The sequence below is a fragment of the Bos taurus genome, chromosome 7 (genome assembly GCF_002263795.3).
Source record: "Bos taurus isolate L1 Dominette 01449 registration number 42190680 breed Hereford chromosome 7, ARS-UCD2.0, whole genome shotgun sequence".
Lineage (NCBI taxonomy): Eukaryota > Metazoa > Chordata > Mammalia > Artiodactyla > Bovidae > Bos > Bos taurus.
Window position 1 is genome coordinate 78,118,363 of NC_037334.1, and position 14,164 is coordinate 78,132,526.

The 14,164-nt window shown below is 34.5% G+C and overlaps 1 long non-coding RNA gene across 1 annotated transcript in view; it reads left to right on the plus strand.

Annotated features, from left to right (window-relative positions):
- The first annotated feature begins 3,434 nt into the window (after positions 1-3,434).
- LOC132345838 (uncharacterized) overlaps positions 3,435-14,164 on the plus strand; it is a 707,158-nt gene continuing 696,428 nt past the window's right edge. Inside the window, exon 1 of the long non-coding RNA XR_009495422.1 lies at positions 3,435-3,482. This is a non-coding gene — a long non-coding RNA (uncharacterized lncRNA). The remainder of the gene's footprint in view (positions 3,483-14,164) is intronic.

The window sequence follows — 14,164 nt, forward strand, 5'->3', positions numbered from 1 at the left end:
ATGCTGCAATTATGACTTTAAATAGTTACTACAGAGACTGTATGCCCTACAAAGCAGAAAATGTGTGCCATTTTTTCTCTTCACTGAAAATGTTTCCTGAACTCTCTTCTAATGCAGATAGATTCACTTTCTTTAGTAAGTAGCCTAGGTGGTGAAAAAACCCAGTGGGCTCATGAAGATTTGGATTAATATTCTAATTTTTGTATCCTACCATTGTCTTCTTGCATGGTTTTAGCAGGCCACTTATCTCCGTAAACATCAGTTTCCTTGATTGTAAAAAGGGCTCAGTGTCTATTCTGATGTGTCCTTGCAGAATTAAAGAGTAAAATGTATATATACTGCCTGAAATCTGGGTACTCAATAAAAATGTTCTTTTTCTCTTTAGAGGAATCCAATAAAAGTATTTATACTGATCTTAAGTATTAACATTTATCACAACTTCACAACTACATGCAACATTTTAAGAACAGAAGTTGAAAAAATCATGGTCTATAATGGACAGTGTTTCACTAGAAGAAAAATAAATTTTAACTGCAGTAAGTGCAAAGGAAAGATGTGTTGAATTCTAGTGCTATTAATATGTTATTATCTTAGTCTTGTTTTAAATTTATCATAGTTACGTTGCAGGTTTAAATCCTTCATATGCTGAAGATTATTCACTTCTAATAAGTTTCCAAGATGCTTCTTGTGCAAAACCAACTGAAATTACTGACTAAACTAAATTACTTAGAAAGGAGAACATTCTGGTTCTCTCTGAGGGAAATCATTTGTTTTTTAAAGGTGCTTCTTTAATAATAGCTTAAAACAATAAATCTATGAAGAGTTGTTTGTGGGTTTTTTTTTTTTTTTTCCCACAGTAGTTAACCCATCAGTAACATTACTTACAAAATTCCAGTTTAAAAAATGACCTTTGAAAGATGCCATATAAAATTAAATTTTAATGAGGGATAATAAATGATGATACTTTTCACAGGAGGAAACACAATGCTTGCCCGGAGACTTTCCTGCATGTCATCCACTTTAGCCCTCTGTTACTGTGGCTTCCTTTTCATTATTTTCAAGGGAAGATGATGGGATAGCACACTTTGAAAAACCAAGCCAGTTTTAGTATTACGCTTACCAAAGGCAGTCTTCTTCTCTGGCTAATTAGGCAGATGGACCTCCCTTGCTTTAGTGATGATTCTTTTGTAGAAAGCTGCTCTGTTCCTCCACAATGATAGTTTAAGGTATTTAAGCACTCCTTTGATTATGTGACCTGATGAAAAACTCAATCTTCATGATTGGACTCAAAAAAGTATTTGCAGTAGACGGGAATTTTAGCGTTTTGTGGCAAAGACAGAAAGGTTCCTACAATGGTCATTTGGCAACCACTCAAATTGAGTCTAGGAAGAGAAAAACATAAGGACTAAGGGTAAAAGAATCATATTATATCTGCAAATAGCTGTTTGACTGCCTTAATAAAATAAGAATGCTCACCATTGCTTCTTAGTCCAACATAAGCAGTCTGTTAATAACCCTCTGGGCCACTCAAGTTCATTGTCCCCTTTACTAAATGAGAACAATTCATCATAGACATACAATAATCTTGGCAAACATACTTATTAATTTATTGTTTCTAGCTTAAATTTCAAAAAATTATGACACTTTCTGCTTTTATATGATGCCACCCTTGCAATATTTTTTTGCCCTGAGGATCCTATTAGCAGAGAGCTAAGCAATTCAGTTTCATTGGAAATAAATTATGTCTCCGTTCTTAAAATATAAGTATTGAAGGACTGTAAAGATTAGAAATTCGTTTGAAGCCCCATCACTTGAAGGTTTTTTTTTCTTTTCCCTTGATGTATAGAGCTTCTGGTGTTAATGTAAAACAACACATCTTTTGAAAAGTTAAGAGGCAAGTCACCTTAAAGGAACCCTGGCCAGGATTACGAAGGATGTACAAAATGAAACACATTATTGTGGAGGGCGGGGATGTTTGGTTCCTCAGAAGCTGTTTCCAAGACAGGCTGCTTTTGTATTACAGAGTGGGGAGGTGACTCCGCTAGTCACCCTCTGTTTCAAAATGATTAGAAAGCTGCAATTCCCGAGAAACATGAGGTGATTTCTCACTTTCCTCACCAAGGGTCTAAGGATGAAATGACACCTTTAATTATGAAGGACTGTTGGTACCACTCTGGTAACAAGCTGCTAGAAATGAAACCCTTAATTGCCTCAGAATCATGTATTTCATGTAAATGCATTTTAATCTTAAGTACAGTTGTTGGTCCAGCTTTCATTATTTTTCCCTGTTAGCATATGATAGAAGGAAGTGGTTGTGCCAACTTCTTATTTTGCTGCTATTTTATTGTCAGTTTTGCCCGATGACTAAGGAGCTAGTGTGTCTTTTCCAGCAATAACTTGTTATTTTAATAGCAGCAGGGCCCCATGGTGGTGTTCAACTTTGACTTAAATAAAATTGTAATTAGAAAAACGATGACTCTCATGTTTTAACATAACTTGATCTTTGGTTATTTCTCATAATTATATCAAATTGCAGTAGATATGAAACCATTTTGTCTGATTAATTATTTTTAAAGCACTGCTGATAACCAGAATCCATTTATCAGCTCCATATGCTTACATTCTTAAAATTAACTCTGTATGATCTGAATATTTACTCAGCTATTTCTCCTCTCCCCCCACTGCCCCCCTTTCTGTTCATTTTGAAAGATAAAAGTAAATGCTCATTTTGTGAAGTTCCCAGTATTACACTTTTCTTAGAACATATTGAATTTGGCCAGCTGATTGTTTCTTCCAGATTAATGTAGACATATTTAGAGATGCAACAATTAAAGAAATAAACAATAATTAAGGAATTGTGAGTAAACCAGAGAGAGGAGTTGACCTAAGTAAATAAAGGGCGAAATTTGTTTGTGAATTCTCTTTCCAATGTAATTAAAGATATTTTTAAATTTCAAAATGAAATATAGATTTAAAAGCTGTATTTAACTCAAAATCTAGAAACTGATGGATTCTGAAGGAAAAGGAAACAGACTAGGTTTGTTGAACAGATGTCTACTGACCCGTTTGGTCTATAACAGGTAAAGTGCTATGGTAGTGATAGCAAACATTAAATCACTTTTCAGAGGAGACTTCTGGATGTGGTGGATATACTTATGGCATAGATTGTCATGATGGTCTCATGAGTGCATACTTATTTCCAAGTTTATCAAGTCATATACATACATTAAATATGTATGCTTTTCATATGTCAGATATGCTTCAATAAAATGGTTTTAAAAGAATCAATTTCAGCAACTTGTCAAAGATTAAGAAAAAGAAGAAGAAAACAGACCTGCTATTCAGTAGTTAATTTTTGAAGAATTGTATTCTGGATTAAATTATATAACTGGTAGGTACACTAACAATAAGTGCTTCTGGCTTTTTCTTTCTTTAGAAACGAGGACTGAGTGAAGTCAGGAATTACTGGAAAGGAGGTCAGGGTAAGTCATATCATATTTATTTCTTACTTTTGAAGTGTGCAGAATACATTGTATAGAACTTGTTCAGGAACTCTCCGGGGTTCATGTCTCAGATAAATTAGACAAATTGAGTCTTTCAGGGGGAAATAAAATGCTTGCTATGGCTGTGCTACGTGGAAATATACCACTTGTCCCTGACATTTTGAGACCCGTGTTTTCCACGTGCCAACCACCTTACTGTTCCATATTGTTAAGTGGATCACGGCCAAAGTGGCAAGAAAAACTCTAGATGAATTCCTCTTTTAGAATTGTGAGTCTCATTATTCCATGTATTATTTTCTTCCTTTCAATTTAGTATGGCAAAGTCAGTGCTTAAAATTTCAGGGCAATATCTAACTAGGTATCTCAGTGTGTCTCATAGTCAAGTTCAGAGGCAAATGGTCATAGACTAAGGTTGATCATCATATAATTGTGTTTTCATGTTTTAGCATCATTTAATTTTTGCTTCTCTTTGAAATTTAAATGCATTTGCTTTTATGAAAGTATAAAACATTTATTTTATAACCAGTTGTGTAAAATCAAAAGCCATAGTATTCTTACAGATGACTTATATGGTATACTTCATCTCACTGTGCATAATAGATAGACATACAGGATCATCTTCAAATAGAGAGAATTGAGGCCAAAGTTGCATTTTTTTTAACTAAAAAAATTTCCTAAAAGAATTTCTTCTTTTCAGAAAGTCACTCTGAATGCAAAGAAATAAGAAAGTCAGAATAAATAATGTCATCATGCAGATTCATTTTTCCAGTTTGTGTAGTAGAAGTCTTAATTCTAGTAGGCTCAGAAATAGCACTTGTTTGTTCTTTTTTTATCAATGCCTCCTTGGATCTTGCCAGCTTAATACTCAGTAGAACATTGGAGATTTGGTGTATAGAGAGTGGCACAAAGAAAGGGTGCACCTTTCTGAGCCTTTCTGAGCCTTCATTCATCCTCAAACAGTTCATTTCCACATAGTCCTTTGCATATTGGAATTTTCCCTAAAAATTTGTTTCAAGAAAGAGAGAACTTAGATGGAAATGTGTTAATATCTGTTAAGTCTAGCTGCTGGGGATGTGGGTATCTGTAACATGGGTTATTCAGTTTTTCTCTAATTTTGAAATATATCTTAAACATCAATGATTCAAAACAGTTCTTTTGGAAATAGCTCCACATGTCTTGAAATGGTTTTGAACTTCATTTTGTAGCATGTTACCAGCACATTCATTAGAGAGTAAAATTAACAACACTTTGTCTAGTGGATTACTTTCATTATAGTGAGAATTTTTCATGGATGGGGAGGGGGAGTTTTATAGTCATCCTTTGAGACTGAACATCCCAAGCTTTTATTGTATTCTTCTTCCAAAATAAATATTTTAGATGGGCAAATAAGCAATTGGAAGAGGACGATATTTCCAAAGTTCCTTAATAGCAAATGTGACCACATGACTGAGTCTAGGCCACTGGGTGTTGTTGTTGAGTCACTAAGAGTAGTCCAACTCTTTGCCCCCTCATGGACTGCAGCATGCCAGGCTTCACTGACCTTCACTATCTCGTGGAGTTGCTCAAACTCATGTCCATTGAGTCAGTGATGCCATCCAACTATCTCATCCTCGCCAACCCCTTCTCCTCCTGCCCTCCATCTTTCCCAGCATCAGGGTCTTTTCCAAGGAGTCAGTTCTTTGCATCAAGTAGTCAAAGTATCGGAGCTTCAGCTTCAGCATCAGTTCTTCCAGTGAATATTCAGAGTCACTGGTACATATTTGGAATTTCAGGTGGCCTTATAGAAACCTTCCCCAAGAGACAGCTGCTTCAAGTCTTTGTCCTTCGTGAAGAAGAAAGTTTCTTTTGATAATTCAGAGAATATCTCACTCTCTCTGACACTGTCAAGCGCCTTCATACTGCTTCCTGAAATGTGGGTGTGGTGTCTGGAATTCAATCTTGGGCTATTAAATGTGAGTCATATGTTAAGGAGTGGAGAATTAAATGTTTTGGATTTGTGTTTTTTATTAGCGGAAAAAGAACAAACTTATATACCATTTTAATTAATTTTATAACAATAAAATTTCAGCTCTTTATATCAGGGCTTGGAAACATATCACAGACATTTTAATGAAGATATTTTAGCTAAATATTTAATTTGAATCTTCTCATGGAAAAAATGTGGTTACTCTAAGTGACACTGAGTGGCCATCCACATATGGCCACAATGATGTGAAATTAAGGAAAAGTGTTTCTCTTTGGAAACGCCGGGAGATCCTAAGTTTCCATCATTTCCAATCTCTCTAGTGTCTCCTGCCTGCATTGTTGTACTCACTGACTTTACCTGAACCTTTGCAATTAAGAATTGTGCAGAGTTCAGACATCAGCTGGACCTCTTTCAGATGCAAGCTGTTTCATGCATTCCAGGAAAAATTGGTACATCCCCAACTGCAATTCCATTTATACCAAAGTTCTCAAGGGGATTTCTGCAAATCCCTAATGAGATCAAGGTTTTCATGCTGTATCTTCATATAGCTTCTATTCCTTACCATGTCCATGCAGACATGAAACTCATATTTTTTTATGAATATCCACAAGTCAGCTCATTCGTACAGGCATGTTATGACTACAGCAGAGTTTTTTTTAATAATACAGCAGTTATCATACCATCCCCACCTAACAAAAATGTATTTTTTAAATTAAAGTTATGTAAAATATTCCTTGGTGCCCTAAGGTGAGTCATCTCTCTTGATGCCCTGGCTGTAGGGTTTTGCACTGTCGACTGCCTTCTCTGTCTGTTCCTCTCTTCTCTCCATTTTGTTCTCTTATCTGCCTTCTGTTATTTCAAAGGACACACACACACTTTTCTTTGGACCCATTTACAGCAGTTCTTCCCTCCTCTTGCCATCCGCCCTGGAGCTCTCAGAGTTCTGTCTTCTATTTCCAAATAATTATCAAGCTTGTTATATTTGTCATCATCTTGGGTATTTGTTTTCCTCCAGCAAAATGAACTCATTCAATGATGAATGCTGGAAGCATCTTTTAATATGATATATGTAGTTTATTCTCTTATCTCATCAAATAAAACACCATGACTTACCTTTCCTATGCCCCCAGTATTTGCGTTGATTATGTATTGCAAAGACCATTGTCATAAAGGGACCCACAGAGGGAAAAACTCAATTTCTGTGCTAAGAAAATGAGACAGGGCATGACCACCTACAGGAAACCACTCTTCTCTCTGGGATGTTTGTGGAGAGGAAAAATCATGAGACATTTGCAGAAGACATAGTTACTAAAGAAATGTTATGGAAGAGAAAGTTTAAAACCTGAGGATCTACAAAAATGAATGCTACTGCCAAGTCACTTCAATCGTGTCCGACTCTATGCGACCCCATAGAATGCAGCCCACCAGGCTCCGCCATCCCTGGGATTCTCCAGGCAAGAACACTGGAGTGGGTTGAATGCTAGACCTAAATATCTTAGCTTGTGACATTTTGAAGATAGAATATTCTGTTCTGTTTTTGCAGCAGTGATTGGGATTTCTTAACTGTGAATCTCTAAAAAATATGTTCATTTTTACCAGCAATGGAGGTAGCCTTAATATATGATGATATCCATGTGTAGCCCAGGAATTTGGTATTGGCAAATTTTGGCAAGACCATTTGTCTGATTTAGCTAAAAGCAACTGGCCTCTGTCTTTTGAAACCTAACATAATGTGAGAAATGCCAATTTAAGTCCATTTCATTCTCAACAGTGGTTTTCTAGGAACTAAGATAGTAAAATATGTTCCAGTTGACTGTTATACAATGGAGTGATCTAGCCAGATTATAAATTAAGTAGTATAGTATGAATAGTGTAGCATGGAATGCCAAAATGAGACGTGGCCACCATATGTAATTAACCTAGAGTAAACACTAAGAGCATATGCAATCTCAATTCAGAAACTTTAGAGTCTACAGAAGAGGAAGAGATTTTTAAAGGACTTTTTTTACAGTTGAAATTAATGTGGTAAACCCCAAAGTTTGCTATTGTCTAAAGACATGTGGTTAATGTTTTACTGGAATATGTGTTTCCTGATGGTTTAATCCAACTTCTGAATTTAACACTTCTTTTATAAAATATCTAGTTAGTATAAATAATAGTTAAATGCTTCCCAACTTAGCAACTAAAGGTAAGGACATTCTTTAAACCTGCAGATCTCATAAAAATTTTGAGAGGGCAACAAAACATTAGGATGTTAAAGTATGGCTCATGTTGATATTATTTTATTTCCTCTCTCTACTAACTTTTTTCTTTCTTTTCAAAATCCATGATTAATGCTCATTCTATTTAAAAATAAAACAAAATTTGCTGACATGTTTTCATATTTTTCTCTTCTTTCATCCTAGGATAATTTTTCATCTCCTTTAGAGTTTTACTTTGACAAAATGGCTTTTTGTTAGGATGTGGGCACAAGCAGTGCGCTGCAGTTTTACACTTAGCTCAAATGAATACATTGTCGATTTCTGGTAAAATTAGAAACGTCTTCCAAATATAAAAATGGCTGGTATTACTTGTAACATGAAGCCCCTTGCAAGAACTTTTCTTCCCTATTCTTATACTCTTGTAATAGAATATATAAAAACTTGTGTCTGAGAGACTCCTTAATAATTGATGTGATAGTTTGATTTACCTGGATTCATTTTCCCTTCTTTTTTATTTTCTATTATTATATGGGTTACACTCACATTCTGGATTTAAAATCATATAATTGAGTTGGTCCAAAATTCTGATAATTCTGTGTCCAAAAGCAGCTATTTGATTTGATCCTTTTGCATTTTCTTTAGATTATTCTAGAAGTCATTCAATAGCCATTCCCTCTCCCAATTGTTGACTTCCACTTATTCTTGAATTTGTTTTGTATACACTGACTAAATATTGATAAGAGTGACAGATACTAATTCCTACTCAAGTTTTTTCAAGTTTTACCTCCAGTGTCTAATACATTAAAAGGATAATTAAATAAACATTTAATTTCAAAATCATATTTAATTTTGCTTGCTAAATGCATTTCTTAGCACTACATTTTTCTTTCCTCCATAACTTTTTGGATAAATTAGAAATCATGTTCAAAACTTAGCCATAACTGAAATTTGCTTTTGATAAATTTGGAAAGGCAGAAGACAATTTATTGAAATTCTATCTTGCCATTATTGTGTTGATACACTGTCAAGAGGCATGTATAATTCATATGCTGGAGCCCTGCTTCTCCACCATGCTCCAGGTTCCTTCTATAAGACTGAAACATATTTATAGCGAGTTCCCTCCAGTATCTTGGGTAATAGACCCTACTGACATAGTCCAACAGGGACTTTCCTTCTTTTGAATTCTCTGTTTTAAAAAATTGTAATACTGGAATTCTAATCCAGTTTGAACACATTTTCCATATTGCTAAAGTACCTCTGCTTTCTTCCAAACTAGGCATTGTTGAGTCAAGCCAGTGCAATGGTTATAGAAACACATTTTGATATGTTCTCCACAGTTAGAATTCATTAGTTAGCAGAAATTTTCATCAAATGATGATTATAAAAGAAAGAAACAACTTTTTACCAATGTCTTTAAATCACATCATAGATTTTAACTTGCAGCTTCTCTAATATAGAAAACAGTTTAGCAATCTGACACATATTAATAAAACAATAGGTACCTTTTATTTTTTCCTAAATCAAGTGCTCAAAAATTACCCTCAAATTCAACACCCCTGTAAATTAGAGTTACTTGGATCTCTAAGGACCTGCAAGATGTGCAGGTGTTAACCTGATCCATAAAAAAGTAAGGTTTGCGTCCTTTTTCAGTAAAGTGTTATAAAATAGGTTTATGAAACATCCCTTCTAAGGAGTTAAGGATTTCACTAATAACAATGAACATATCCTGAAAAAGATTACAGAGAACCTTCAGTGCAATTATAAATCATAATAATAGTTGCATTAAAAAATTAAGAGAACATTGTCTGGAAATGGTACACTCTACAGGAATGCCTTCCCCATTCAATTTCCGAGAATAGAAGCTCCATTAGTTACGGTAGAGTTATAAGACATTAAAGGCGCAAAAAATATGATGCTACCTTATGCTTTTGTAGAATGTGATTGACAGGATTACCTGTGTCTTGATTTTGAAAATAATTTGCAACATTGTTGGCGTCAGGCCAAAATAAGGTAAGATACCTGTTTTGCAGTAGTTTTATCAATTTAGCTAAATGTTTTTGTTTGTTCAAGGGAAATCAGCATTGAAAGATAAAGAAAAATGCTAGCAACAATAACAAAATAAACTAACAATTCGATGACTATTAAAAAACATAAAGGGTTATGAGAAAAAGGACATTAAAATTTCTTGAATTACCAGAAATTTTTTCAACATAAATTTAGATCTTGATCTCACATTTTATTAATGAATGAGCAATGAAGAGGATGACTTCCCTGGTGGCTCAGATGGTACCTTTTATTTCTTCCTAAATCAAGTGCTTAAAAATTACCCTAAAGAATCTGCCTGCAATGCAGGACATCTGCAATGTTCGATCTCTGGATCAGGAAGATCCCCTGGAGAAGGAAATGGCAACCTACTCCAGTATTCTTGCCTGGGAAATCCCATGGACAGAGAAGCCTGTTGGGCTACAGTCCATGGGGCCTTAAGGAGTCAGACACGACTGGATGACTAACATACAATAAAGAGAAAGATAGTAACATGTATGACTACTAAATCTAAGATGTTTGTATCTTTCTTCTTTTTTGGACTTCAAGGAAAATGAAACATAGACAGTTTTAAACCTAGACATAACTAAGCATCATGTTAGAAAGCATAGCTTAGTACAATAACACTTTAATTCTTTAGCCATAGAACACTCTTCAGCACAGTTGTCTACTGTAGTTTGCAGCTTTTTCATGTGACACTTTGTAGTTTTGAATTAAGATTCCAAATGCAGATAAAACAAGCAATATATATCTACCATCACATTGTGAATACCTGGCAATCAAAAACACCTCTGGATAGTTGAAATCAATAAACCATTAATTTTTGAATTCATGGAAATATGTCCATCTTTCAGGGCTGTAAAATGACAAATGTAATAGAGAACATATCAGTTTTCTCATTAGTTGATATCAGTTTCTCAGTAGATGACAAATTATAAATTTTAAAACAGAGTAGAAAAAGTCAAATTCAGACAATTTTTAAAAATTTAATTTGTGAGGCTTACAGTAAAATTAACTTTGTTTTATTAAACCTGACTTAAATCTGTGTGTAAAACAAAGGCTGTTTAAATTTCTTTTACTTTCATCTTTTTCTGTAACACTGAACTGCATCAGTGAATTGATGTCTTAAAAGTTCTCATTTTTTCAATTAAAAAAATAATCATCTATGGATGAAATGTACTGATGTTTATGATCATAATAGGTGGCACTTCAGCAAAGGAACTGATTCCAGGAAAAATGTAGGGGTGAGGAAGAATGATCTTAGTAAAATAGGAACCAAGTTGATTTCTTCAAGAACATTACTTATTGTGATTGAAATAAGAAAGGAGAGTTTGTGCGATTTCATTATTTTTTTTTTTTTTGTCAACAAAATACATGTTTAGTAAAAAATTACATTGTTTCCAAAAACTGTAAAGAGACTTAGGTGAGCAGAGTTCTTATCTTCAAGGGTGATGAAAAAGAGAAAGATCCATTGTTCTAAACAGAAAGCTATTCTGAATGTCTCTATAGGTCTCCCTACTCTTAAACATCTCACTTGAGCAGAAGGGAAAGTAAGTGAGTTAGAATCAGAATATCTGCAGGAGGCAAGTGGTATCGAGAATGATGCTCATAAATTAATGAGGAGTCAAGATGAATAGAGAACAATAATATGGTCTTGAGGAACAAGTGAAATGTCTTTAGGAGTAAAAAAGAAATATTTGGAGAAAGGTAGTGGCATCACTAGCTTGTTATCCAACCATCTAGCAAAACTATCAATCCCTATTTCCCATTTTGGGATTAGTCTAATTTGACATAAAATTGAATTTAAGATTCCATTGATTTCTCAATATTTTTCTCATTTATTATGTGTAAACAGGCCACATCAGTCTTTAAAACCATGATATTTTGATTCTGATAAATTTTAAATTCTAAAGGACGTTTTTGGTGATGAGGAAATGATTTCAATCTGCTGTCCAAAGTCAAGATATAAAATTTCAAATTAAGCATGGCAAATCTAATAGAGAGGATTATGTACTGATCCCTGAACTTGAATGTATATTCAAAGCCATCTGTGCAGGCAATAGGAACAGTATTCATTTTTAAAAGGAAAAAGAGAGAGCAAAAATATGTTGAAATAATCAATGACTGTACAATCATATAAAGAAATGGAATAGTTTTGTCAGCATGTCAGTCAGAAATGAATTACAATTGTGGTAAAGAAATCACAGTTAAAGGAATTTCTCTGGGGAAAAGCAGCATGCAAAATAAAAGCATTAGTGTGACATACGGTTTACAGAAACTCTCTTTGTGGAGATTAAAGTTTATGTTTGTTGACAGTACAACAGGAACATGTCACACAATGTAAAAATGATCATGCCATAACCACTCCTTAGTTGATGGCTTGATTTTACATGCAGTGATGGAGGTTAGATAGAATTCAACATGCATTTCCATCCACTGACATCAGCCAGGGTAGGTGCCTGCATGCATGGATGCAGCTATTTGAGACCAGAGCATTTTCTGACATGATGTATTTTATGGCATGATACCACCAGGACTAGTTCTGTTACTTTTATGAGAAAAATGAATAGAAATAGCATTGTTTATATTTTATTTTCCAGATATCATTTATATCCAGTCATGGAGCCTAACAAAGGCTTCCTGGATTCTTAGAAAACTGATGCCTACTGGGAAAATTAATAATTATGTTAGTAATAGCAAAATTAGTGGGAGGGATGGTTATAGCATACATTTGTTTGGCACTTACTCTCTGAAGAACACTTTCTATGTTTTATTGTTGTTCTTCCATTGCTAAGTCGTGTCTGAATCTGTGACTCCATGGACTGCAGCACTCAGGCTTCCCTGTCCTTCCCTATCTCCTGGAGTTTGCACAAACTCACATCCACTGAATCAGTGGTGCCATCCAACTATCTTATCCTCTGTTTCCCCCTTCTCCTCCTGCCTTCAATCTTTCCCAGCATCAGGGTTTTTTCCAGTGAGTCAGCTCTTTGCATCAGGTAGCCAAAGTATTGCAGCTTCATATTCAGCATCAGTCCTACCAAAGAATATTCAGGGTTCATTTTCTTTAGGATTGATTCTATGTTTTACTTCCTTTAGTTCTCATAATATTTCTAGTGTAGAGGAACTGAACTAAGAGGTATGTTAGCAATCTATAGTTAAAGAAAAAGAAATGAAAGGAACTTATCCTTTAGAAAGGCTAAAGAAACGAATCAATACCCAATGGAAAGCACATAAGCAGTAGGACATAGGTTCAAGGGCTAGCTGGCCATAAAAATGTGGCCCAAGCCATAGTGTAGCAAAGATGTCAAAAATTTAGGTATGATCCAGGTGGTCATTGCAACTTGGTGTCACTTGTCTTTGGTAGGTGCTATTAAAAAAAAAAAAGTGTAGAGATTACAATCTAATGAAAGACAAAATTTAAATGTCAAAGTACTAAATATTTACTCATTTGTGAGGCTTTCTTTTGGGTTCTGATTTCTTAATCATGTATGTTAATGCTCATGAATGTATTTTTGAAGGTTGAAGTTTTGATCAGTCTTTGGAAGTGGTAAAAATGTTTGTTTCTCCACTCTTTTATGTTTTGGACTTCTATCACCATCCTATCAGAGCTTACATTCCCAATATATGTACTACTATTTGCAGGAATACTACAACACTCAGGAGTTTGTGTAGCGGTGTACTGGCAAAAAAGTTTAACAAGCAACTCTCTAGAAAAACAAAATGTGTGTATATATGCATACTCATAAAATTTATAATGTATAGGACAGAATTTACAAAAAAAATATTGAAACATGCAATATTCTTTAAATTCCACATGGCCAATTTGTTCTTGAAGCATCTTCTTTAATTTTGTCCTTTAATTTTTGCCAAACTCTGATGTCTGTCACTAACTCATGGTTGCAACGGATTGATTAACATGGTAGTTCTGACATGAGTATTGATTTTTATTCTAACAAAAAGTATGAAAATACAAAAATACATGTGTTGGAACTTCACTTACATTCATCAGTGACTTGGGCAATTAATTTCTTTGTTGAAGTGAATAGTAATAATTTCTAAAAACTAAACATATTTCATCAATTTTTGTGATATTAGTGAAATAACTGATAAAGATGCGACACATTTTGAAATTTGTCTACCCTGTTAATATTTTATATGTTACTTTCTTAAGTCTAGACCAGAGGTCAGCCCACTATCACCCCATAGGGTACATCTGGTCTACTCCCTGTTTTTGTAAATAAAGTTTGACTGGAACACTGCTAAGCCTGTTTGTATATTGCCTGTGTCTGCTTTCACTGTATAAAAGCAGAGTTAAGTAGTTGCTACAGAGAATATATAGCAGCACCAACTCAAGCGACATGAATCTGAGCAAATTCCTGGAGACAGTGAAGGACAGGGGAGCCTATAAAGCCTGGTGTTCTACAGTCCATGGAGTCGCAAGTACTTGGACA